At 40.7% G+C, this 26,581-nt stretch overlaps 1 protein-coding gene across 9 annotated transcripts in view; it reads right to left on the reverse strand.

The window, feature by feature from the left end:
* The window catches only part of MYO6 (myosin VI), a 180,990-nt gene extending 156,409 nt beyond the window's left edge, over window positions 1-24,581 (reverse strand). For 8 of the 9 annotated variants that reach the window (XM_072142095.1, XM_072142094.1, XM_072142096.1 and 5 more), the window contains exon 1: window positions 24,423-24,581. The gene's annotated coding sequence lies outside the window, so the exon portion shown is untranslated. Of the gene's footprint in view, window positions 1-24,217; window positions 24,347-24,422 lie in introns of those variants that run through there. The other variant, XM_072142089.1, reaches the window with a different exon arrangement.
* Between the last annotated feature and the right edge of the window lie 2,000 nt (window positions 24,582-26,581).

The raw sequence follows: 26,581 nt of genomic DNA on the forward strand, positions 1-26,581 counted from the left end.
GAAGATTTATTTTTATCTCCTTGCATTGGATTCAAAATCTATTGCATCCAAAACATTTTGCTTGCTTTATAGATCTGCTAATCTTCTGTGCTTTCCTAAAGTCAGAGAAAGATAAAATGTAGCCCTCTCTCTTCTATAGGAGAGGACCTACTCAGAAAGTATTACACAATTATTCCGTACCATTTTCCAATTTGCTTAACTATTGTTTATCTCCCAGCGTTCTTGTACAGCTACAACCGGATTCTTGTCAGGTGAGTATATACGGCTCAGTGATATGTAACCAGCATTCTGTGCCTGTAGCTGGGAGGAAATTCTTTACTCTCTCAACTTGCAGTGTTACAGCAAAAAACTGGCCTAACTTAGATATGTAATAAGTATTGCCACAAAGCTTAAAGAGAACCCGTCATGCAAAATAACCCCCCTAAACTAAATATATTTTCATAAACTGCCATTAGAGAGCATTGCCTCTATCCCTTCATTGTCCCTCTACATGCCTGTAAACCTAAGCAATGAGGTCCTAAAGCTGTATGCAAATGACCTGTGAAATGTCCAATGAAGCATTAGCATATTCAAGCTGTCCACTCTATTCATGAGTGGGAGGTACAGCCACACCCCCAGTGCTTGACTGACAGCCTGTATAATGATGTAAGGCTGTATAATGATGTGCTTCCTGGTGCTGGTGGCCACGCCCCCTGCAGCCTGTGTGTGCATGTGTGTGTGTTTAGGAGAGATACAGCAGCTCCAGGCAGCCATGTTACAGCAAAACATGTCAGATTCATGTGTAGCTGATGTCTGTGTCTCTCACCTGTATATTAGGAGGATGCAGCATGTCAGCAGATGCAGCACACACACTAGCCATGCTTTACTATACATTACACACAGACATGAGCAGGGGGAGGAGAGGGGAGGGGTAACAGGGGTGACATCACTGCCTCTGACCATGTGACCAGCCTCATTTATATGATAAAGAATAGATGATTTTATAATGATTAATGTACGAAATAACTAGATAAAGGCTGGGATGGGATCCTTGTGATCTGCTCCAACAGGTAGAGGTGACAGGACTAGTGGCAGAGACCTGATGACAGGTGTCCTTTAAGAAAAGAAGCTTCCTTTTCTAATGGAGACTTGTAGCAGTCACTTTATCACCATCACAGTCAGGATTCCCATGAGATGTCTCATCTATAATAAGCAGAATGCAGCAGCTCAGGCCACCTCCCATTGTGGCACCAAAAAAAAAAAAAAAAAAAAACTGCAGTTAAAAAAAAACAATATTTTTCACAAAAGTGTGAGAGGAACTTTACAGCAGACAAATTATAGAAGTGACCTGAAGAAATATTTATATAAAAATGGTGCCCCCCATTTTAGTATTTAGAGACAGAATTTTAGCTATTCTATGTAGTATGCATGCATTAGATGTATATTATCAAAGAGATGTATACAGTAGAAAGATGCCTTCTTGTGAATAGCTATATTTAAACTGTAAGAGAGAGGGATAGGAATCAGATATCCAATTAACTTGGATCATTTATTTGTATTGGCACAAAGTCTTAGTCAAGAAGACCCTGACATAACACATCTCTGCTATTGTAAGCCCGTGCCCATTAGTACTAAACGCAATGAAACACAAGTAAGTCCCGACATAATAGACTAAGGTTGGCCCTTATTTTACAATAATGAGATTTTCTGTCTAATAGTTATAAAGGATCTTGCTAGAAAGTAACATGTCAAAGGCAATTATAGTGACATCAGCAAGTCAATATACTTTATCAAGATTACCGAAGAAATCGACACTTTCACATATCATGTTCCACAATGGCGTCTTTTAGACATTAGATTACACCTATTGAACAATCATAATCACATTATACATATTAATAAAAAAAAGAAGAAGAACTGGACACAGATGAGGAAACCATCAAACCATCTTCCATCAAAATCAAGCATAATAAACCAGGGACACTTACTCATAGATCCAGGCACTGTGACTGTGGAAATCTTCTTAGATTTGTTATCCATGCCTACTCTCTCAGCGCTTTGTGCCATGCACAGGAATTTCCCAATACACAAGTGCTGAGGAAGCGGGGGGGGGGGGGGGGTGAGAATGTAGCAGACTGTAAATTCATTTCACAGAGGGGTTAAGGTAGTCCCTCAGGCTTATTAACATAATTGTAAAAGTTGATTTTAGAAGGAAGGAGATATAGTAAAAAGATTACCACAGCCAGTGTGTCTGGACCTATGAGTAAGTGTCCCTGGTTTATCACGCTTTCCTTTGATGGTAGATTTCCTTTAAATAACAAAAAAAAAAAAAAACTTGGTTTAAAACAAATCAGAAAAAGTCTGGTTGAAAAAAAATACCCTTCGAGTAATAATAACAGTGACAAAGTGAAATTATCACAAGAATGTCGCATGGTTAATTTACCATTATGACCAAAGTTGTTTTTAATTCTTTTAATAGCACTTATGCACTTTTAGTACCATTTGTTTCCCTATACAACTATAGCCCAGGCTGAGTGATAGGTCTTGTGGTTCTATTATGATGGATTCTTGCTTAACAGGAGTCAGTAAGTATGGGACTCTATGAAGTAGCAGCGTCTACAAGTCTATTTTTTGTATGTTGTCTCCTCACTCGTTATAGAAAACCGTATACACCAGATGTAGGAAAAGCTGGTCCAATTTACAACTTTTCTCTCAATAATTATTAAAGGGGTTAACACTGGCACTTTAGGTGGAGTACAGAAAGTAATCGCTAAATGCATGGTAGACCTCATTACTAGATTATTCATCAGGGCTCTCTATTGTATACAAACATGTACACCTGATATACTGGACAAACTCGCTAGATATCTAATTATGTAAATCCAAAGATGATGTGTTCTGTTAACTAGAGGCAGATTAGTTAGTGGATGCAACATAAAACTTGTATTGGCAGATTTGACTTCCCTATGGCACTTTGGCTATTACACCTGCTATTCACAGTTCTATTATGACTTTTGCATACATGGAATTTTTTCAGCCTCAAAATATCAATGCCCTATACATAGGATAGGCCACTCATATGAGAACAGTGGAGGTGCGACATCCAGCTCCCTTTTCATTGAGCCGATACAAACTGATAAGTTATTAATATGTTGGGCCTGGAAAACTACTTTAATCAAGAGAACATAACAGGCAACTCTCATTTGCTTTTCACAGGGCCACAAACAACGGCACTATGGCCCCTTGTTTGCAGCTTGTTTCATCAGCTCATGGGGTCTATTCATGCTCTGATTACAATAGAATAAGATTTCCAGAGAAGCAAACACAGGCATGAATAGAACCGGCTCTATAATTTGTGGTTCAGGCAGTCGGTTCATACAAGGGTTTGAGTCACCTCAGCTGTGTGTATGAACCCATAGAAAGACATGCTAGCCATTGAAACGATGGCCAACACAAATCTAAAATCTACGATCTGAGACCATAGATCAGTGATGGCGAACCTTTTAGAGACCGAGTGCCCAAACTACAACCAAAATCCACTTATTTACCGTAAAGTGCCAACTTGGCATTTTAAGCAGTAACTTATTGCTACCTGTTCTTTCACATCTTTCAATTGTATAGACCGTCTGAGGCCACCAATACAGTTTAACGAAGGAGGACAAATGCAGACTATCATTGTCGCTTTTCTCCAGGTTCTCTCTGTACAGGAAGAATGGTGGGTCCAGCAGGAGGACCTCCAAAGATATTGCACTTCTTTCAATACTTTCTCACTTTTCAAGCAGTTCCGAACAGTTAATGAAGTGTCGCTGTAAAATAGCACTGAGAGCAACATCTAGGCAAGTTGCTAGGACTGCAGGAAGATTTTATAGATTTGGTCCTGTTTGGAGAGCTCTGTCCTGGGGTGAAGGCCTGAGTGTCCACAGAAAGGGCTTGGAGTGCAACCACTGGCACCCGTGCCATAGGTTCGCCACAACTGCCATAGATTATGACATCACAACATGACTGCTGTAGTTGTGACATCAATATCAATAACAACACCCATATATTTTTCAGAAGCAAACCCTTGTTAATAGTATGATCACAAATAGGCAAGGATTTTGAAGCATTTATTGTTGTCTCCCATTGAGGCGTACAAAAATAAGTACCATGGTAAGTATTGGTCTGGATTTTGCAAAGATTTACTAATACTGATGGGAGGCTGTCATGAACCTTGGCAAAAACCATGTTAAAACTTCATCAAAACCACTTGAGAAACCTGGTGTAAAACTCAAAAATCAGCTTTAAAATAGAAAATACATTTCCAAAAAATTATTTGTGAGCGTAGCTTAACTCTGACTATTCCAAAATCCGAGATAACATTAGAGCTTCCCCTCTGTAAACAATGCAACCAACAAGAAGAGCTTTAATAAAAAAAAATGTATGGCCTATATTAAGTTCAGATTAAATCCACCAACTAAGGTTGTTGGATACATTTAACAGTTTGCCAGTAATGTGTATTTTTCTGTCTGATTGTCCAATGTCATTAAACAACACTTCTGAAATATAAAAAAAAAGCATCCACTTAGCTGATGACTACAAACTAGAGCACAAAGGCCAGCGTGTGGATTCAGAAGGGCTCTCACTGCTTGGCTTTGTGTTCCCACTAACTGCACAAAGCTCTATTTGTATGACATGAAAATCCCTCTTTATTCACCAATAGCAGATGAAGAATGTGATGGCCGCTAAGAAAACATTCCCAAATGTTTACTGAACTATGAGCAGAGCATCTCATGGTTTACAATCAAGCAAAACACAACAAAAATGGAACATACAAAAGCAAATTAACAAAAGGTCCACATATATGGGTTCTCCAACTGTAAGAAAGATATTGTAAGACAAACTGCAAAAACCAATATAGGTCTCCTGGACACGAACATTGTTTTTGGACGAGTGGTAGATGTTGTTTCCACACGTAGCACATGTCCATGTATATACATATGGCCACATACACATGGCTGTCGTTTCCATGGCCTTGTGTATGAGCAGGTTGCCTAAGCCACAGATTATAGCAGGTCCCATTCCTGACCATGTTTAAATCCTGGGTAGTCCTTTTCTATTGTCAATAGCGCGTGTGGCCACCTCACATGCCGATGAGACAAGTACCACAGACAATGGAACACGGCCTGAAAGCACAACCTTCAACCTTCAAGTAGAGATGGACTTCTAGGGATACCTACCTAACAAAATAAAATAAGCCACCAACTCCTCATTCAGCCACTAACTTTGTGATGTGGTATTACTTCCATGGCATTGTTCAAAAATTGGGATCACTGATCTTTATGCATAGAGCATGTGAAAAAGTAGCACCGTTGCTGGAAAATGCGGCAAAGGCTCCCATTCCTCAGAGGTCAAAAATGTCCTAGTGGCTTTCATCTGGCTGAGTTTTTCTTTCAGTACAACTGTATAGGAATCTAAAGCCAACTTAATGGAGTTGTCCACTTCCAGCAAATAAACGCAATGAGTTGTATAATGAAAAGTTATGACCTCTGTACCAGTTCCTCAAGGCCTTCTAGATCTCAGCTTGTTGTCATTAAATAACAAGTTTTAATATTTGCTTCCTGTGGATAAAGATCTTTCCATGGTCACGTGATGTCACACTGGTGCATGGCTCATTAGTATCACAAAGAGTAAATCACATGACCATTGCACAGGTTTTCATGCACTGGAAGCAGTAAATGACACCAACCAATTTTATTTCCGGAAAAGATTGTATTTTTACACTGCAAAAAAAATTCATCTATCTTGTGCTGATGTCCGAAAGCAAAAGCATACCCTGTGATCAGATTATTTAGCATGGATTTTGGTGACAAAATATGTACAGCTGCAGGAGAGAAACAGAATTGTTATATCTGTAGTAGATGTACATGCAGGAATGTCACCGTCATACAAAAAGAGGCCATGTGTAAATATGTTGGACAAGGCCTGTGTGGGAGGAGATTGGAAACAAAATCGACAGGGGCAGACAAATAGAAGCGGAGTGGGGGTGCTGTCTTGGTCTGAAGTTCTGTACATTCCTCAGAAAAATTTGGAACAGGCTATAGAGATCTGAACGACAAAATGTTACATCACTATATGAGAAAATAACTAGAGATTCAAGGACTATTGACAACTAATGTCATCATGATGTCTGGTGTTTATTTATTAGAAGTTAAAAATAGACAGAAAACACTGGCAATTGTGAGTCTCCAGACAAAAGGAACAGCATAAACATAATAAGTATATCAATAATAATAATACAAAGAGCATATTAAGGCAAATCGTTATCTTCTCCAAGCTGGGCAGCAGTACAACCAATGGACAAGAATGGCAAGGAACATACATAAGCAGATTTGTTTTCTAATGTCATAAATCCCTTGGAGGGGTTGTAAAGGATTGCATTTATTTAAGTACTGGCCTCAGGGGTATAAGAAGAAACTTGCCTTTCTCCTACACTCCAGTCCAGCACAACGCCTCCCCATTACCACTGGCCTGTGTAGGTATACAGAGTTTCTGCAGTGACATTCCATTGACAGCGTGCCCCCATAACAACCTCTGGCTGTGGCCTGTATTAGGCTGTAGAGTGGTATCTCGCTATCAAGATGATGTCAATGCCAACTGTATACCAACAGAGGCCAAAGAGAACCAACGGTGGATCAGAGCAGACAGGTAAGTAAAAAGGTCATTCTTACAGCCAATGGGCCCAGTAATAAGAAGATGAAATTCTAACAGGGTTAACCAAGTTTTTATACTACCCTATGGCTTTTCGCACACAACAGGCCAAATCTACTAAGAGGCACCAGCCTCTTGGTATATCGGCCACACAGCTTTATTCTACCCCACGGCCAACCTGGCATAGAAAGATGCCCCTAGCCCACTCCCCGCCCACTTTGTTTGGAGGTGGCATATGAGTCAGGAATTGCAACTGTTTCATGGCTTCCGGCATACAAGCCATGATAAATTCCCCCTATGACTTCTAGGTTGAACTGCATATTTTTCCAACCATATCTACTATGAAACTACATCTTTACTTTACTTGTGTTTAATTTTTTCATTATCAGTAAAATAAAGGGTTTTCTGTGACTACAGGCAGTCCCCGGGTTGTGCACAAAATAGGTTCCATAGGTTTGTTCTTAAGTTGAATTTGTATGTAAGTTGAAACTGTATATTTTAGAATTGCAGTTCCAGTATTTTATTGAAATGAGGTTTATTGTACTTACAGAAAATGTGCAATATGCATTAAAACAAAGGTGCAAAAATATGGGCACCTCAACAGAAAAGTGAAATTAATATTTAGTAGATCTTCCTTTTGCAAAAATACCCGCCTCTATTCTCTTCCTGTAGCTTTTAATGAGATCCTGGATGAAGGTATTTTGACCATTCCTCTTTACAAAACACTTCCAGTTCAGGTAAGTTTGATGGTGGCCGAGCATGGACAGCCCGCTTCAAATCATTCCACAGATGTTCAATGATATTCAGGTCCGGGGACTGGGATGGCCATTCCAGAACATTGTAATTGTTCCTCTGCATGAATGCCCGAGGAGATTTGGAGCGGTGTTTTGGATCATTGTCTTGCTGAAATATCCATCCCCGACGTAACACACATTGCATAACGCCTTTTTGTATGACCAAGCAACTCAATGTTTGTTTCATCAGTCCACAGGAACTTCTTCCAAAATGAATTGTGGTTTATGCAACAAGAGTCCAATTGTATAAAGGGAAACTGCAATAATCCTACAATTTTTCTCAGCACTGCATTTATACAGGAAGAGACCGTGAAGTCATATGCTATCATTATATCCACCTGATGTGTGAGAAAAATAAGACTAGGGTCACACCTGCAAGGTTCCTTCAGTATAGTGCATCTATAAATGAGGGCAACACTAGAATAAACCAAAAAGAAAGAAGCTACTAATTTTACAGGGATGTGTATGGCCAGGAAATCCCCTGAGGTAACATAACCAGTGGTACAAAGTACAATATAATAAGCCCACGTTTCCATTCCCTGTTTTTCACATGGAACAGAGTGAATGAATAGCCAAGATTCCTTGCAGTGAAAACAATTACAGTGAATACAGAAGCACTCTCACTAACAACCCATACATTTCCTACATAACAATAAGCCTCCTCGAGATGCCGCATAATTATGGGCTTAACTACTTGGCTTTGGCCAGCGTTATAATGTTCTGCTAGATTTTACATATACACTGTAATTACTAGAGATGAAGAGTGTTTTGTTTGAAGACAAATACAAGTGGAAATGCTACGTTCTTCATGGAGAATCCAGTGGTTAGGAATTCCTGCCATTTTTGAGAGGACTAAAATAATGGTATCAAATCATCTGAAATTGCCCGACATACTAAGTGTGAAAGACACTGCGCAGCGCATTGGTGTACCAGGGTTACAGGGGGTAAATAAGCTAACTAAAGCCAAGTTTACACCACCAATAACACCCTTCAGTCAAGCTGTTCCATTATTTACAATCTCAAAAATAGCACAGTATTATAAATTTAAAACTTTTATTTTCCTGCCAAAAAGAAATCTTGTTGATAGATAGTTGACAGGGATTCTTATCGTCATTTTTTGCAGAAAAATTGTTCTTCCTACTGCCTACTGCAATTTACTGGGAAGCTGGGAAAAAAAAACTACCAAATGTGGTGAAATTGGCAAAAAAAAAAAATAATAATAATTTGCTCCATATTCTTGCAGACAGCTTTCACTGTGAACTCGAAGTCTATGACAGATCTGGGCACCAGATCCCAGAGCCAAGATGTATGTCACATTGTTAAGGTGTTAAAATAAGGTCCTGAACATGATGACGGGGAGAAAAGGGGACAATTAAGTCACCATAAAGTGATTTTCTGGGTTAACCACACTGCAAGAGATCGAACCTTTTCGTTGACGATCCCCAAGCTCTTTTAAGTAGGGCTGCTTGTCCAAGGGATCCTGCAAGAGACCCATGTCTTCAAAAGTCAAGGTTGATTTCTTTCCTGCTATTGGTGTATCAACTTTAGGCAATTTGAACCAAAGCTCTTTTCCCAAGGCTCTGGCCTTTATTAAATACATATTTACTTTTTAATCCTAAACCTTTAAATATCTAATCCTGAATGGTGAAGTTTTCTTTGAAGTCCTCAATCCCCATAGTGAATCTCACAGCATAAAATGAGGTCTTCTCTGGAAAAAATGAAGGTCAACTGAAACAGAAGTATCAATTAAGAGTGTCCAAGCAACATAGATGATCGTGCCCATTATTATACATGAGACTTTTCGCTAATTCCCCTCAATTGAATGGATAACTACGAGGTGCTTTTACTGAATAGAATTGGTAAGCGCTGTGTAAGAGTACCTGATGGTCTGGGCACATGATCCATCAGCAATAATTATCAAGACCACAAGAACTGTTCAATAAGGGCTGTTCCGATTGGAATATCAGGACAATGATCAGGACCACGAGCTACAGTTTTTAAAGAGAGGCAGTTTAGAAACATTACATCAGACTTCCAGCTGCTGAATGGAGCAGCAGTTTTCTCAAAACCTTTTTGACCATACCCTCCTTCACCTTTGGACTACTTTATATTCAGTTAATATTGTAAAGGACATTGTGGGGTTTACATACAGTTAAAGGGGTATTCCCACGAAGACAAGTTTCTTACATGTACTCAGTATAACAAAATAACACATTCACTAATTCACTGTTAACAAAATTCCAACCTGTCTCTATCATCCTGGTGTACACAATTTCAGTTGTCCCTAGACACGACCCTGTAACTTCTCACTTAAGATCGAGGGGCCGACATCTTCAGATGAGATCATGCAGATGAGATTTCTGTTTCTGCTGTGTGGCTGTAGCTACGTCCCCTGCACGGAGACACTTACTGATTAACATCCGTCCAGAAAGAGATCGTAAGCAAACTACAAGGAGATAAGTGATCCGGGGGAAGGGGGAGGCAGGCACATATCTGTGAGATGTGGCACTTACAGAACAGTGTAAAAGGCTGTCAGCCTATGTGTAATAGGCATCATAAATCTCATGCATCTCTGGTCTGTCTCCTCCTTCTTTCTATGTGTCAGTGTGTTAGTACAATGTCAGGAGCCAGATGAAATGTAACCACATTGTCACCCCAAAGAACTAGATGGATTAATGTGACTGTTTAGGGAGACCCCATCCACAACCTGGAATCTTACACTGAGTGATAGGAGCTAAAACAGCAATAAAACTGATTAACATTGTAAAGTAAGGGGTTAAAATGATCTATATTGTGTTAACATCTCTAGGGGATTGAAATGTGAGAATTTTCTTTAGTGGGAAAACCCCTTTAATAAGAAGCAATGTCCCAGGGCCAACATCTGCAAAAAGTTTGTATGTTCTCTCTTTGTATGAGAGGGTGTCCTCCAGGTCTTCCGGTTTCCTTCCACACTCCAAAACATACTGGTAGATTGATTAGATTGTGAGCCTCATTGGGGACATGGACTGATTTGGCAAGCTCTATGCTGCGCTGGGGAATCTGTGTGCGCTATATAAATAAAGGAATTTTTATTATAATCAAAGGGAAATTAATTAACTCCATTTACTTCATATCAACCTATCACCTATAATAACAAGTAGTTCAGACAGACCCCAGCAGGGGCAACTACCTTTCTGGTTTTTAAGCCCAGCTCTGCCTTTGTCTTGTCTAACAGCAGACTTCTTATACATCCCTAATGAGAACAATCCCAGTCACCAGTTTTTCGCCAGGTGTGTCCACAAGGTGTGGACTGGAGGGGATGGGATCAGAAAGACCAACTACCAGTCTACCTGCAGAGCACTTAAATAATACTCAGCAAACATCTGGGCGAGAAGTACATCCCTTCTAGTATCTGACCGGCCATCGGTTTACAATTGTTATCCTGAATTTCTAATCCCATATTCTTTGCATAAAAAACAAATCATATGCAATACTTGGGGATACAGAGAATCTGGCACGGATAAGTTAGAGAGGTATTCCCTTGTATTCATTTATTTGTTTTAATTCCTAATAAGGCATCAAGACATTTAGACAACAAAGCCGTTTCGTATGATGAAGAAAAGGAATAAAGAGTTCTTGCATAAGCCCTCATTTTTCTTTGAGTAAAGTAAAGAAGATATAAATAATAAGCGCTTAGCACTGGTAGCCGGAACGAACAAGGTATGGAACCCGTGCAAATAGGGAGCTACCAATCTAGATCATCAGAAAGTTCTGCAGCCTTTTGGATGGGCTTCAAATGGGTCTGCTGAAGACATGTTGTCAGAAGACTATGAACCACAACACACCGGTTTCTGTTCCTTATTTGAATAAAATTTATGGAGGACTCCTCCCCATGGGCGTAATTGACGAAATTCCAACCAATTGACTTTTTTCCTGCTCAGACACTGGGCATACAATAACAATGCTGCCCAGCATCAAACATCAAAAGCAAAGGACTGGATAAGCCAGAACCTGCCACAAAACCAAAATGGGATTGTGTCTAACAGAGGACCTTTATCAACAAGCTCCTCCACACCAGCTTTCAAGTTGCCATTTCTTCCAAGTGCTGCCTGAGCTCCACCAGTTACCGAGGAAAAATATACTTCTGGTGTTTGTTAGGAGAATGGAAATATTATTGATTTCACATTGCTTCCTATCCCTTCCTTTAGTGCTGTTGTGGATTTGCCATGAAAGCGGCTTTCTAAACTGTCCATATGCTACATCTCCTTTACTTAATTGATTTTAACAGCTTTTGTATTGGAGCCTATGGTTGGAAGAGCAGGACAGGAAGTCAAATGTTAATATTATTTTACTTAAAGGACACCTGTCATCAGGTCTGCGTCACTTGTCCTGTCACCTCTACCTGTTGGAGCAGCTCACAAGGATCCCATCCCAGCCTTTATCTAGTTATTTCATACATTATTCATTGTAAAATCATCTATTCTTTATCATGTAAATGAGGCTGGTCACATGGTCAGAGGCAGTGATGTCACTCCTGTTACCCCTCCCCTCTCCTCCCCCTGCTCATGTCTGTGTGTAATGTATAGTAAAGCATGGCTAGTGTGTGTGCTGTATCTGCTGACATGCTGCATCCTCCTAATATACAGGTGAGAGACACAGACATCAGCTACACATGAATCTGACATGTTCTGCTGTAACATGGCTGCCTGGAGCTGCTGCATCTCTCCTGTACACACACACATGCATACACAGGCTGCAGGGGGCGTGGTCACCAGCACCAGGAAGCACATCATTATACAGCCTCACATCATTATACAGGCTGTCAGTCATGCACTGGGGGTGTGGCTGTGCCTCCCACTCATGAATAGAGTGGACAGCTTGAATATGCTAATGCATCATTGGACATTTCACAGGTCATTTGCATACAGCTTTAGGACCTCATTGCTTAGGTTTACAGGCATGTAGAGGGACAATGAAGGGATAGAGGCAATGCTCTCTAATGGCAGTTATGAAAATATATTTAGTTTAGGGGGGTTATTTTGCATGACGGGTTCTCTTTAAATGTTCCTTAATCTATAATCTCTCAATTATCTGAAATGAGTGAGGTCAGTCGCCTCTTACTCGAAGCATAATGTAGTTTCTGATGTACAGCCACTCTTCAGTTTACATAGCAATTTACTACTCTTGTACAATGATTATTGTAAGGATCAGATGGGAATTGTATCTGCCTTCAGGGCCAGCCAGCATTTAACCCCAAAGTACAATGAAGGGTTGTAATACTACGGTGGTAGCTAGATGATCTGGGATGTACAACAATGACTTTGTGAATGCCAGCTCCCTCCAGGACTATTCATCTGTTTCTTATAAATCAGCAGTCTACTGGAATAAATAGTAAAATAATCAACTTTGAATTATTTAATTTAAATAAGCTATAGAAAGTAGAGAAAAACAAAGCTAAATATAACCTAAATGTGTAAGCTGTGTATACAGTCATGGAAAAAATGCAGTTGCAAAGACAGTGTCAGTCCACTCTCTTTATTAGGCATGTATTCATCGATTTGGAGACAATGCAGACATCAAAGCATGTTCATATCTATAATTGGTGATGTTTTTCTTCATGCACAAATGTATTCTATTGTAGGTAAACTTAGGAAGCATCACTGGAGAACTATAGCACTTTCTGATGCAAATGCTTTCTGAGCATTAATATTTGACCTCTCTTTAGGACAGGTCAAGTCAAGAACACCATTCCTTGCGAAGCCCACAAATTACAGTGCGCCTGCGCAAGCTGTGAAGAGCGGGCGGAACAGAGGGGTGCATAGTAAGTAGCAGGGAGTGTGCATTATCAGTCCACGGTGGAGCCATGAGGCTCTCAGGTGACGTCAGGCTCACTTACATATTTTAATTTTTCTTTTCTGACATCCTATAACCAATACAAAACACTTAGATCCCTTAGAGGTAATGAGCATGCTAATTAGGACAGTCTACCATCACTAATCTGGTGGTAGATGTCCTTTAAGGCCGCCATGGCATATATCCTACATCATATAATTAGGCTTCTTTAAAGTCATGCTTGTTGTGAAGGAATCTACTTTTCAAGTTAGCAGAAAGAGGCATTTTTTATGACCCTCCTCCTGTTACTGTAGCCCCCTCCTGATAGTGCTCCTCTTCCTGTAGCCCCCTTTTTATACCACATATACTGGAGTATAAGGCGGCCCGAGTATAAGCCTCTATACTCACCTATGACGCTCCTCTTCTCCCCGCAGCTTCCCGGCAGGTCTATGTGCACTGCCCATGCACACACACTATGACGTAATAGTATGTGCGCACTGGCAGTGCACAAAGACCTGCCTCTTGCCATCTGCCGGGAAGCCGCAGGGAAAGGAGGACTTGGAGCCGCGGGGAGAAAAGGAGAGTCAGAGGAGAGTGTAGAGGTCTTTTATTTTAAGGTCTTTTGGCCGCAGCCCGGATATATAAATAAATTATTATTATTTTCAGATGGTGTAAGCAGCACATACACAATGTCTGACCTAATGACTAACATCCGCTCATTCTGTAGGATCTGAATATTTAAAGTGAAGAACAGCAAGTCTGTTATTAAGAGTCCCAGAAGCTAAATCTTCCTTCTACTGGACTCCACTTCTGCAGTTTGTGATTTTAGTAAACTTTTGGCTTGTGGTTCTATACATTAGAGGGGTATTCCAACCAAGATAACCAGAAAGAAACAGAGCTGAAGGACTTATATTGGAAAGCAGCATCAACTGATATACAGTATAGTAATGTACAACGATACTAAGAGAAAACAGATGGAAAAAAGCGATTACATAAAAGGTTGGAGGCTTACAGTAGGACTGACATTTAAAACCATGAGAGAGGAAACACCAAAAGTCATCTCTTAAGAACATACACTACAGAATAGAATTGTAGTAACTTAGTCAGTCTTTGCCATCTTGTGAGGAGGCAGTAGCTCAGATTACAGATACTATAGGAAACCTTTACCAAATATTGCATACAAAAGTTGGGAGGGTGAGATACAATACTGCTACTGACAATCTAGAACAGCATGCCAGCTTAACAACATATGACAAACAGCTGTGCAAAGCACACAAGTACGATAGACACCTCTATACAGATTCTCTACAGTACCTAGTACATGGCAGTAATATGTACATTCTTTATAACCGCCCTACAATTTGATGGTGCCTTTCACGTGCCTAAGGAACAGGATTATACTACTGGGGGGAGATTTATCATTAGGCAGGATTTTGAGCAGTTGTCTATGTGTTAGACTGGCAGGTTTCCAACTGTTGGATTTATAGTCCGGTGTATGTGCAGTGCTAAATGCCTTCTGATGGGACTATCGAATAGACTGTACCAGTCGCACTTATGTTTAACATCCACTCAATTTCTGCCTTTTTGCGATTTTTTAGCAAAGGAAATTCCCAGATACCTCAAACATAAAATTGAGCAAAAACTCCCCCCTGTAGTAGCAATGGACCCACATACACCACCTCCTATGTGGTGTAGTTTTGCGATTACATTTGCGTTCTTTTAAAAATTCTCTGTTGATAATTGTGGTGTTGCACTCTCTGTGGTGTATTTTTTCCGCCATTGCGGCATTTGTGCAAAAGTTTGCAACAATTATACGACAAGAAACTACATAGGACTAATGATAAATCTCCCCCATGCTGTCATAATATTTGACCACATGCAAAGTACTGTATATAGCATGTTTCTTTGTAATGTACTGCATCTTATTTGTTTTAGTCTATACAGGAAAATATTCCTAATGTCTTCCCTGCAGGAAACATAGCGAAACAAGCATTCCAGAGATCCTGGGGATGGATGAGCAAGGAACAGGAAGCAATGGGACGCACCATTCATTTCCACTACAAACTAAACAGACATCTGGATTTGATACTATGTTACTGTAGAAGCCCGGGCACCTTGGATCAGTGTAAATTTATATATAAGATTGCTTGCATATAGCAAGCGCATGGCTGAACCAAGTGGCACACTGATAAATGTATCAAGTAAGTGATACTAAGGCTACATTCACACGATGTATGCCCGCCATACCATAGTACGGCGGGCATACATCGGCGCTGCGGAGAGGAGCGGGGGATGAGTGCTGCTCACCCCCGCCCCTCTCCATAGGAAGATACAGCGCACGGCATGTCCTATCTTTTCCCGTGCTACGGAGCGGTACGGTGCCGCACGTGTGGGGGAATGTATGGGGGACGTATATCGGCCGTATATAAGTCGGCCGTATATACGTTCTCCATATATGTGTGTGAATGTAGCCTAAAACCAAGGAAAGTACCTGCAAGCACCAGGATGAAATAGCAAATGATATGCAAGGTGACTTGTATCACAATATTGGATCTCTTTTGTTACTATGTTGAGTTTTATTTTACCAAAGAAATGAGCTGTGTGTTTAATACGCAGGGTATGTTTTAAAGGAAACCTACCACTTCTGATGGTAGGCATTAGATGTAAACACCGGGCACCAGCTCAGGGTGAGCTGGTGCCAGAGCTTACCTTAGCTAGGGTTTTAAACCGCTATATCGCGGTTTAAACACAATTTGCGCACAGCCGCACGCAGCGCCGAAGCTACCTCAGGGGTTGTAAATCAAAATGTGTTTAAACCGCGATATAGCGGTTTAAAACACTAGCTAAGGTAAGCTCTGGCACCAGCTTTAACCCCTTAAGGACGCAGCCATTTTACAGCTTAAGGCTCAGCCCGATTTTTTGGATTCTGACTTGCTTCGCTTTATATGGTTATAACTTTTGAACACTGTTACTTATCAAAACGATTCTGAGATTGTTTTTTTCCCACATGTTGTACTTCATTTTAGTGGTAAATTTTGGCTGATAAGTTTTGCGTTTATTTACAAAAAAAAGAAAATATGATAAATTTTTTGAAAAATTTGCCATTTTCGAAATTCTAAATCATTGCGTTTTCAGGCAGATAGATTTACCAGCTAAATAAGTTGCTGAATAACATTTCCCATTTGTCTACTTTACATTTTCATAATTTCTGAAATGTTTGGATAATTTATTTTGATGTTACGCGGCTTACAAATAGAATATCGCTTTTCCGGATTTTCAGAATTGACTATTTTGGGGATAAATACAGTTTTGAATGAAATTTTACATATTTAGCATCAAAACCCCCTATATAATCTACCCATTTTCAAATCTGCACCCCTCAAGCTATCAGAAACAGCTTTTACGAAGATTGTTAACCCCTTGAGATCTTCATAGTAATTGAATCAAAATGGAGGTGAAATTTAGAATGGTCATATTGTTCCCTTATACGTTCATTTAGCACCAAAATTTACACATTTCCAAAATATAAAAAGAGAAAACCCACCATACAATTTGTTCTGCAATTTCTCCTGAGTACAAAGACCCCCCACATGTGGCCGTTACTTGTTTTATGGGCGCACAGCGAGGCGCAGAAGGGAAGGAGGGCGCTGCAGCTGCCAGGATTTTAGTTTCCTCATTGGCCCCTTTTGAAGGCTATAAAATTTTCGCTTTTTCGTTATTGGGGCCATGTGACGGCATTTTTTTTGCGGGATGAGATGCTTTTTCCATTGTTACCATTTTGGGGTTGGTATCACCTATTGTTGAAAATTTAGGAACTTTTTTTGAGGGCAGGAGTAGAAAAGCATCAATTCTGTACTGGATTTTTGACTTTTTTTTTTTTTGGTGTTCACCGTATACACTAATAATCATGTTATCTTTATTCTATGGGTTGATACGATTACGGGGATACCAGACACGAATATTTTTTCTTACGTTTTACTAAATTTGTCAAACAAAACCCTAATGTGGGGAAAAATCTATAATTTTTGTATTGCCATCTTCCAAGTGGCATAACTTTGTTACGTTTTTGGCTACGGAGCTGGTTGATGGCTTGTTTTTTGCGGGACATGTTGTACTTTGCACCAGTATTATGTCTGAGTACATATGGTTTTTTGGTCGCATTTTATATCATTTTTTGTGGGATTGAAAAGGTAAAAATCATAATTTTTGGAGGGTTTATAACAGTTTTTTTTTACGGCGTTTATCGTGGGGGTTCAATAATGATTTACTTTTATTCTACGGGTTGTTACGGACGCGGTGATACTATATATGTGGGGTTTGTGTTATGATTTAGACTTTTTTTTTAGTTATATGTCTCTTTATATGTTTTGGGGGTTTTGGGCATTTTTAGTGATTTATGACTTTATTTTTTTATTGAATAACTTTTTTTTTTACACCATGGGATATGAACAAGCAATCTTCTGATTGCTTCTTCATGATAATATTCTGCAATACTCATGTATTGCAGAGTATTATCAGTGTCAGCCTATGCACTTGCATAGGCTGGCACTTTGCCAGTAAGATGACGTCACAGACGCCATCTTACTGGCAATTCTTGCTAGTAACTCTGGGGTCCAGATCGGACCCCAGAGTTACTATAGCAACGATCGGCGCCCCCCGAAAACGGTTCGGGGGGGCCGATCGTGGGGGAAAGACCCCCCAGATACTTGTTAGATGCCGCGGTCGCGCTGACCGCGGCATCTAACGGGTTAAGCACCCGCGATCGGAGACAACTCCGATCGCGGGTGTTACACTGGGGTGCCGGCTATTAGTTACAGCCGGCACCCCGTGTTTCCCGATGCCGTTTCGGCTCTGATCCAGAGCCGAGCCGGCATAGGAGCCGTGGCGGATATATCCGCCACTGAGCGCTAAGTCACTGCGCTCCGTGGCGGATATATCCGCCGCGGAGCGTGAAGGGGTTAAAATGTTCATTGGTTTCAATGGCTTCCGATGTCTGTTTGCACCACTTGCATTAGGCATCCGTTATTTGAGACAGAAAAGAAAAAACAGCTCAAAACTGAATATTTGCCGCTCAAACTGAAGCACCGATGGAACTGAATATTCCGGGGTATTCCGGGAATATGAATGTCTGACACAAAAACCCATGATGATATAAATAAATGAGTACAACAATACTCAATGTCATTAGTCACAAAACGGAGCTTAAATAGTTTGATTTTATGATTTACAAAATTTATGACCTCTCTAAAGTAGGTGGAGTTATCATTAAGATGGCCGCCACTGGAAACTACATGTTCCATGATCCTTTAGTTCTCAGTAACTCCTCCTCCCTCTTATGCTCTGCTCCCAGTGATGATGTAACAGACTGTGCTGCTCTGTTACCATAGTAATGATGTGTAACTGCCATCACCACAACACTGGACATATTGGATGCACTGCAACTAACCGACTACAGCCAAATGTAGTGGTGATCACATGACTTGCCCAGGCAGGTGCAGGACATGTGATGTGAACATGTGACCAGCGGCCATCTTGTGTCCTGTGTCTGCTCTGCAACGGACCGTGCAGAGGAAATTAACGGACTGATTAACCCCTAGGCGCACCTGGACGTTATAGTACGTCCCCGGGGCTAGATGCTTAGCGCACGGGGACGTTCTATAACGTCCTGCTTCTGGCACCGGCTCACGAACGGAGCCGGTACCAGAAGCAGCGGCTGTCAGCTGTCTAGTACAGCTGACAGCCTGCGCTAACACCCGCGATCGGAGCCGGCTCCGATCGCGGGTGTTAACCCCTTACACGCCGCGGTCAAACATGACCGCGGCGTGTAACGGTGTTAGCGCTGTGGATCGGATCCCCCGTGCCGCTTACCGGGGGATCCGATCCTCTTCCGGGCAGCTCCGAGGACTGGCATGTGCCCCGGAGCTGCCCGGTCTCCATGGCAGCCAGACCCCTTCCGGGTCTGGCTGTAAACTGTCTGAGCATGCGCAAGCTTGCTCAGACAGTTTACACTGCTCTACAATAAAATAGTATTGTAGAGCAGTGTATTGAACTTAAACCAGTGATCAGAGCATCACTGGTTTAAGTTCAAGTATGTATAAGTAAAAATATGCAAAAACACTTAACACTACACATTATAATAAATAAAAAATAAATACATAAAAATATAAGCCCCTAAAATGTCACTTTCCCATAAAAAAACTTAATAAAGTATAAAAAACATAAAAACACAAAAAAAACCCGCATATTTGGTATTGCCGCGTCCGTAACAATCTGCATAATAAAACAGAATCGTTACTGGACCCGCACGGTAAACGCCGGAGGAAAAAAACGCAAAAAACATTCCGAAAAAAGATAATTTTTAATTAATACCCTATAAAAAATGCTCTAAAAAGTGATTTAAAAAATGTTATGCACTCCAAAATAAGCCCACTAAAAAGAACAACTGTTCTCGCAAAAAATAAGCCCCTAACAAGATTTATCTGCCAAAAAATAAAAAAGTTATGCATATAAAAAGATGGTGATGCTAAAATGAATAAGATTTTCTCCAAATTAGTTTTTATTCAGTACAATTGAATAAAATACACAAAACCCCCACATATTTGGTATCCCTGCGTCCGTAACAATCTGTATAATAAAACAGAATCGTTATTAGATCCGCAAAGTGAACCCCGTAAAAAACAACCTAAAAAAACTCTCTCTGCTAAAGATGATTTTTTATTAATGCCCTTTAAAAATGCTCTAAAAAAGTGATTTTAAAAAGTTACGCAATCTAAAATAAGACCACTAAAAAGAGCTATCATTCTTGCAAAAAATAAGCCCTTAAACAGATTTTTGAGGTGAAAAATAAAAAAGTTATGCATATGAAAGACGGTGATGCTAAAATTAACAACAATTTTGCCAAATTACTTTTTATACAGTAAAAATGGGAAAAAATAAAAAAATATATATAAATGAAGTATTTTCATAAACGTGGCGACCCAAAGAATAAAAATAATATACTATTTTCATGGTATGGTTAACGGCCAAAAAAAAAAAACACATAAAAATTTTCCTAAAAATTGATGATTTTCATTTCCTCCACCAACAAAGAGTTAATTAAATCTCACCAATTAGCTATAGATGCCCCAAAATTATGTATTAGAAAAGTGCATCTCATGTGGCAAAAGAAATAAGCCCCTATAGGTGCACAATAAAAAAAAGAAAAAAATTATAGCCTGTACAATGTGACATAGCAAATCTGATTTGGATGGCGCCTCCTTCCCTTCTATGCCCGGCCGTGCGCCCATACAGCAGGTTACCACCACATGTAGGGTATCGGTGTACTCGGGAGAAATTGCGTATCAAACTTTGTGGAGCCTTTTTTCATTTTATCCATTAGAAATGTAAAATTTTCCACCCAAAATGAGTGTATTGTGAAAAAATATTACAATTTGCAGACTCCACCTCCATTTTGTTTTAACCCCTATAAAACACGTAAAGGGTTAACAAACTTCTTAAAAGTGGTTTTTCATATGTTGAGGGGTGTAGTTTCCACAATGGGGTAATTTACGAGTCTCGCTATTATTTAGGCCTCTCAGTGTCAATTAGAAGTTGAGCAGGTCCATCTAAATACAGGTTTTGGCGATTTTACAAAAAATGTGAAAAATGGCACCCAAATTCTGAGCCTCATAACATTCTAGTAAAATATGTGGAATCTTAAAAAACCATGCCAACATAAAGCAGACATTTGGGAAATGTAAGTTATGAATTTATTTGGGTGCTATGACTTTCTGAATCAAAAGTAGAGAATTTAGAACGTTGAAAATAAAGAATTTTTCAAAATTTTTGCCAAATTTTGTTTTTTTTCATAACTAAACGCAAAAGATTTCATCCAAATTTTTAAACTAATTTGAAGTACAATGTGTCACGAGAAAACAATCTCAAAATCCCCTGGATATCTCACAGCGTTCCCACGCTATAACCACTTATAGTGACACAGGCCAGATTTGAAAAATGGGGCTGCGTCCTTTAGGCCAAAAGATGCTGTGTCCCGTAGGGGTTAAAGGGCCAGTAGCATTTTAATTCTCCATTACAGTCTAGGTCACCAGCATTTTCTGCTGAGGGGAGCAAAATTTTAAATAACAACTAATTACACATTAGCTTATATTTTGAGTGCCCATTTGTATATGAATTATGCTTATTCCTGGAATACCCCTTTAATGGATTGGACTTATTGTCATAGGACTGTTATTGTCATTTTCATAATGGAAACATACTAGTGAAAGTCGAAAAATAGGTGTGAACTGGGCTTTAGATATTTCTGGCATGTGGATATATCTTTTCTTCTAATTACCATAAGTATGACAAGATACGCTCCAAAAATCCATTTCTCAAGCATGGTCACACCTGCCCTGGGAAGATAGTGACGAGTTTATCTCAAAAAGGGCGAGGTTACAAGGTACAAACCGGATAGACTATGTCTTCTATTTTTACATTAATTGTGATCTGTGCATAACCTTGTAGACAAAAATGCAAAGGAGTCACTCCTAGGCTTAGTTATCATTTGTCAGCATGAGAAGTACATTATACTTTAACATGTATTTGTCCTGTTCCCCTTACCAAAAACAAAGGCACCCGACAGTATGCTTACTAAACATACTGGGGGACATTTACTTAGAGTGTCGGTGTCTGCATTGGCTTTGTTACCGACCTGCTCTCGGAAAGAAGATACACATTTAATATTGTAGAGCTGTGCAGAGACATTTCTGTCCCCGAGCCCATTTTCTGTCCCCGAGCCCATTTTCTGTCCCTGGGACCAAAATCTGTCCCAAGCACCAGAAATGTGTCCAACAGTCCCTGCTAGACCAGTTTTCTTTTGGTCTACTTTCCGCCAGTTTACAGCGCCCAAAAATGGCTGTGACACATATTAATTCTGTCTGAGTTTCCACTCCGCCAAAGCCACGCCCCTTTTCGGAGAAGAGTCGGAGCAGACGGAAAAAGTCCTTTTTTCTGTCCCCGACAGCTAATAAATAGGTAGGTAAGCAGAACATGTGGTGAAAGCACCACAAAACTGGCGGAAACGCCATAGTAAATGTCCCCCACTGGCTAATAATCGGACGATATCAGGTAACACCATGATCAGCATACAAGTAGTATAATGCTGCACACATACCCAACTACCTACTGTCTGCAGGTGGATATGGTGGGGCAGGGCTGTGAGGAGAGCACAAAGAATGTGGAAGAACCATTACTATAATAAAATGCACATCAGATTTATTACCATTGTTTACCTTCCCATTGAGCAAAGAACATTAGTCACTTAGTAAAACATTGTACCCAATAAGCATAAATATCATTGATAACTGAGGAACCCCATATAAGTAGTATGTTGTGAGAAAGATACACATGATAAGTAGAGCTAAGGGGCCCAATTCTATTTGTGATCCTCGGTTATTAATATTTTTTTATGACAAAATGAAAAAAAAAACTTTTTTTGCCAGTTTTACAAGACATCATTATTTTTTAATTGCGGTTTCAGTACAAAAGAGAAGCACACAGATGGCGTTCATGAGCGGTCTACAATATTTGGCTCTTATAGGCATGAAAGTATCAGTGATATATATGCGAAAATGAGGATCATTATAATAACATGGACTATAAACAGTCCACATGAAGCACAAACTTTCCCTTTAAAAAAAGGAAGTACTCTGTGACAGGTAAGAGCACAGTGTTCCCCAGGATCTCATAGGCAGAAACAGCTAAATCCCTAAATTAGCCAGTTGTCACAATGTACAGGAACTTCCGCAGAGCCTCTGTGACACATTAGATAACCTGTTATCTGTATGGAATAGCATAACTATTATGCAAAGGAGTTGATGGGAGAGGGCTGTCATATCTAAGGTCTGTTAATGAGTATGTGCCTGGAGAAGACATGGCATAAGCCATTACATTTGTAGCCAGTTGTCACAATGTAGGGGAACTTTCACAGCCTCTCTGTGACACATTAAATAACCTGTTACCTTTAAGGAATATGTTAACTATTATGCAAGGAGCTGATGGGAGAGGGCTGTTATATATAAGGTCTGTAAAAGAGTATACACCTATAGAAGACATAATAAAAGCCATCACCCTTCTTGTCATAATGTACACAAACTTCCCCAGCTCCTCTGTGACACATTAAATATCCTGTAAGGAATAGAATAACTTTTATGCAAATTAGCTGATGGGATAGGGCTGTCATATCTACGGTCTGTAAATGAGTATACTCCTATAGAAGACATGACATAGCCGTCACCCTCATAGCCACTTGTCACAATGTACCTAAACTTTCCCAAGTCCTCTGACATATTAAATAACCTATTATCTCTATTATATGCAGGGATAACTATTATGCAAAGCAACTGATGGGATAGGACTGTCATTTCTACGGTCTGTTAATGAGTATACACCTATAGAAGACATGACATAGCCGTCACCCTTGTACTCTACGGCATTGGCTGCACCTCTAGTCAATCATTCATGTCTCCACACTTTCAGACTCATCTGCAATATAAAAAAGTTTAGGTAAGATATCATCCGATCCAATAGAAAGCCCTGAGATGGAACGCCCCTCAATGTATTTCCAGGGACTTCATGACACACACATACATATATATATATATATATGGGCTGTATATTGGATTTGAGGCACAATGTTCATGTGATTTCAGATATTTAAGTTCTGTTTCTTGCTATGATCAGTATCAAATACTTTGCAAGTACAGGTAAGTGTCTGAAGTGACCCTTTAAACACCAGTATACAATAGATGCTACCTACCAACTGAAATGATGGTGTACCCAACCACACAAACCCTAATGCACAGAGAATAGTCAGATAACCAGCCCAGCACTGCTACATCTGCACTTATCTACTGGAACATAGTTTGATCATATTCGTCAACAGGTGAAAACTTGCAAAGTTTCCGCACAGGTAGAGATGAGAGCAGACACAGCTTCCTCCCTGTGATCAGTGGTCACACTATCCCGGCAGATTCCATGGGAAAGGAAGAAGGATCCAGGAAGAGAGGTCCAGGCAGGATCAGAGTGGGAGGAGAATGAGCTGGCAGTGAGGAGGGGGTGCAGGAGAAAGATAAACAGTGCACAAGTGGGGCCCACAGCACAGCGGCTACTCACCCCACACTGCTCCGCCGCTCGGACACCAGGCCGGGCACACAGGCGCTTACACTCTGACCCCGGAGCACTGCACAACCTCAGCGCTCAGCACCGGAGAACTGCCACACTGACGTCATGGCCCCGCCTCCTCCATGGCCGGCCGGGGGGCGGGGCGCCTGGCCAGGGTTGACCGCGGCTCGCCTTACCTCTGCTACCGGCGCACCTTGTGTGTGTCTGTCCCTGCACTTTGCTTCCTGCGCTGTCACTGCTATTCACAGACCCTAATACAAGGGGAGCTAGTAGCCTTCTCACACTCATGTACGGAGTAAAGTTACTTTTCTTTCACATAATGTGAGTTTTTTATGATTACTGATCAGCTGACCACACTGCGGGGGAAAACACCTTGCCTCATGCTTATCACGTGCCCAGCCATGTGCCTTCAAAAACGGTCCGTATGTCATCCGTTTTTGTGAAGCCTCCAAATAAAAAAAAAACAGAAGGCTGGTAAATGATGTCCCTAGTTTGTCCAAACCTTTTGTAGGGTCTCATGATCGTGGTGTTTAAAACCTGACTGGAATGTGGAAAAGATAAATGTGCTTGCATGTAGTGTAAGGACTCTTTTATATTGGCGTTGGTTTGCACGTCCGTGGTTCAGTGATTTCCACGGATGCCTCTCAAAGGCATGGATTTCAACGGGTTTTCTCTGATCCGTTGTCTGTGGAAAAATTTGGAAACATGAAGTCTATGGGTCCGAAAAAAAAAACGGATGAAACATCTGGGGGGTTTTTTTTCACTGATGAGGCTGAAAAACCAGGTATGATGTTTTCAAAGCAATGTTAAATCTTCAGTGTTTTCTAGCGGACATGGAGACTAAACGGAAGAAAAACGAAGACTTAACAGAGACAAAACACAACGGATGCACAACTGAAGCTGAACAGCAATGTGTAACAGCCCTGTCATTACTGCAGAATATGAATGTCATAAACTAGAGTAATGAACAAGCAATATGTCTTAGCTCAGATTCCATGGACCAAGCAGTGCACAGGAATCCTTGCCTCATGTTTCTGTATGATGCAAGGACTCCTGTGCACTGCACTGCACTTCTGGCCAGCCAAACTGCTGCACCAATACTGTGACACTGCGGGGGCTGCTGTTTGCCAGGCAGGGGGTCCTTGCATCATATATCACTATAATGCAATGACTCCCATCCACCCCCATATATCATATGTCCCTTGCTGGGGAAATTGTGTAACCTAAATCTGTATCATCAAATAAATGTATTACCGTATATTCTGGCGTATAAGACGACCTGGTGTATAAGACGACCCCCCTACTTTCCTGTTTAAAATATAGAGTTTAAGATATATTCGCCGTATAAGACTACCCCTTTTCCAACGCATACAAAACACCGGTAAAAATAAAAAAAAAACAGATTTGATTTTAACATGGTCCTTTTTTTAATGTAAATTCTTATGACATGCAGGTATATAGCAGGAAAACTGTCGCTCATAAACATAAGGCATACAACAACATTACCATCGTCCATTTTACTGTAAATGTTACCATACTGTACTATAATACTGCCCCTTATGTACAGGAATATAACTACTATGCCATATACCACTGCCAGCCCCCCAGTATATATCTAGCCCTCCCCTGTATATAGCCAAACGACCAACCCAGTATACAGTCAGCCCCCCTATATATTGCCAGCCAGTCCCCCCAGTATACAGCCAGCTCCCCCTGTATTTTGCCAGCCAGTCCCCCCAGTATACAGCCAACCCCCTGTATATAGCCAAACTGCCCCCCCCCCCTAGTATACTGCCAGCCTGTAAAAGTATTCTGCTGAATTACCGTATATATCTGTATACTGGGGGCTTGCTGGCCTCATGGCAAGTGGATCTCTAGAGCTTCTCACCTTTCCCACCATCCACCGAAGCTCCACTGCTACACTCCGGCCGGCGGTGACAGCTCATTGAGCGATGGCGGCTCACAGAATATGACATCAGCCGCGTGCCGACGTCATATTCTCTGCGACGCCGGCACCCACGTAGCTGTCACCGGCGGCCGGAGTGTAGCAGCGGAGCTTCGGTGGATCGCGGGAAAGGTGAGAAACATTACCGGCGTATAAGACAACCCCAGACCAGACTGAAGATTTTTCAGTCTTCAAAAGTCGTCTT

This window comes from Engystomops pustulosus, chromosome 3 (genome assembly GCF_040894005.1).
Source record: "Engystomops pustulosus chromosome 3, aEngPut4.maternal, whole genome shotgun sequence".
In the NCBI taxonomy this organism is placed as follows: Eukaryota; Metazoa; Chordata; class Amphibia; order Anura; family Leptodactylidae; genus Engystomops; species Engystomops pustulosus.